This window comes from Penaeus chinensis, chromosome 11 (assembly GCF_019202785.1).
Source record: "Penaeus chinensis breed Huanghai No. 1 chromosome 11, ASM1920278v2, whole genome shotgun sequence".
NCBI classification, from domain to species: Eukaryota; Metazoa; Arthropoda; class Malacostraca; order Decapoda; family Penaeidae; genus Penaeus; species Penaeus chinensis.
Window position 1 is genome coordinate 31,348,502 of NC_061829.1, and position 2,500 is coordinate 31,351,001.

A 2,500-nucleotide genomic window follows, 5' to 3' on the forward strand; every position below is an offset into this window, starting at 1 on the left:
TTCATGAGACGCGAAGCTAAGCCAGGAATGGTTGTTCAAAGAGACGAAAAGTGATGAATGCCATTGGTTTATTCTATTATTATTATCATTATTATTATTATAATTATTATTATTATAAATATTATTATTATTATTATTATTATTATTATTATTATTATTATTATTATTATTATTATTATTATTATTATTATTATTATCATTATCAACATCATTATTATTATTGCTATTATTATTAGTGTTATTATTATTATCATTATTATTATTGTTGTTGTTGTTATCATTAATACAATAATTATTATTATTATTATTATTATTATTATTATTATTATTATCATTATTATTTTTACTTGTTAATTTAACGCTATCCTTGAATTCTGTTATTAGTTATATTTTAAACATTTTGGATATTTATTATCGCTTTTCGCGTAATACATAGGGAAGTGTGAGATATATTGATACTAACAACAGCTGATATATTGATGATGGTGATGGTAACGGTGATGGTGATAGTGATAATGATGATGATGGTGTTGGAGATGGTGATAATGATGTGTTTATAATAAGGATTATTATACTAATAACAAAATGATAATAATAAGAAGAAAAATTAAAAAAAATAGTGACAATAATGACAATGATAATAATTGTAAAAGTACTACTAATAACAACAATAATGTTGATAATAATGATAATCTTGGCAAGAACTACAAGGATGAATATAATAATGATGATGTTAAAAATGGTAAAAATAATAACAATAATAGTAATGATAATAATAACGACAAATAGAAACGAAACAGAAAAAGGAATATTCTTCCATTTACATTGTTTTCTCTTTTAGCCTTCTTTTTCTTTTCTTTTTTATAATCTCGTTTGCAAAGATTCCTGTTTGCTTTATTTTATTTATTTATTTATTTTAAACGCATATTCATGATTCAGTTCGCATGTCCCTGATTAATTTCATAACAAGTCAGACTGTCCAAGTGTTTTCTTTTCACTTTTTTTCCCCTAATTTCGTCCGCACGCATGCGATGTCAAAAGTCACAGCCACATATGTATTCCCTTTGACTACAATATGTATGTGAAGATCTATGCGATTAACGAATTATACCGTATATTCCCATAACAGTTTTTATACAACAGATATAAGGGTTTAAGGTGCAAGGATGGATGTATGGAGAGAGAGAGAGAGAGAGAGAGAGAGAGAGAGAGAGAGAGAGAGAGAGAGAGAGAGAGAGAGAGCGAGAGAGAGAGAGAGAGAGAGAGAGAGAGAGAGCGAGAGAGAGAGAGAGAGAGAGAGAGAGAGAGAGAGAGAGAGAGAGAGAGAGAGAGAGAGAGAGAGAGAGAGAGAGAGAGAGAGAGAGAGAGAGAGAGAGAGAGAGAGAGAGAGAGAGAGAGAGAGAGAGAGAGAGAGAGAGAGAGAGAGAGAGAGAGAGAGAGAGAGAGAGAGAGAGAGAAAGAGAAACAGAGAGAGAAACAGAGAGAGAGAGAGAGAGAGAAACAGAGAGAGAAACAGAGAGAGAGAGAGAGAGAAACAGAAAGAGAAACAGGGAGAGAGAGAGAGAGAGAGAGAGAGAGAGAGAGAGAATGAAAGAATGAGAGAAAGAGAGAGAGAAGGAGAATGAGAGAGAGAAAGAGAAAAAAGAATATCAGAATTAAGAGGGTGGTAGCCACTGCCTGATAGGGAAGGTGGACTGTGCCATTGTCACGCCGGCATGTTATTATTTCGTCATTAATTCGCTGAAATTACAGTAACGTCACAAATGCACTGCTATTACTTAGATATTGTTGACTTATCCTTTGCTCTGTTTTCTATTTTTGTTTTTGCGAATAACGCAGAATGTGAATGATTCGTAATCATTATTAATTATGAACAGCGATCCGAAATAAAATTTATTTTACCTGCAACTACGTTTCATCGTCATTTCTTAGAATATGTCATGTTGACTATTACCTGTGGCTCATTTCATTATGCGAATTTCACCCTATTGTGGCATAGCTCTTCGCCTAAATCGCAAATAACAGCTTGCCTCCCTTTATTTTTCTTTTCGTACATATCTAGATCTTCCGTATTGCTACACTGAATTGTATGTCGTGAGCTTGATTATAGAGTAATGTAACAACCTCCAGATTTGGTTTAATATTGCTTTAAGAGACAAAAAAATGACTTATTCTCCTACTCTTCTATCTCTTTTTTCCTTTCCCCTTCTCTGGCTTTGTCTGCCTGTCTGTCCGCCTCTCTCTCTCTGTCTCTCTCTGTCTCTGTCTATCTCTATCTCTTTCTCTCTCTCTCTCTCTCTCTCTCTCTCTCTCTCTCTCTCTCTCTCTCTCTCTCTCTCTCTCTCTCTCTCTCTCTTCTCTCTCCTTCCTTCCTCCGTCCGTCCGTCCGTCTGTCTGTCTGTCTGTCTGCCTATAGCATCCAATACTGTGTTAACTTCACGCTTTTCTTCTATTATTTCCCTCAACTGCAGATATTGGAGCTCTAATAAATTCACATACT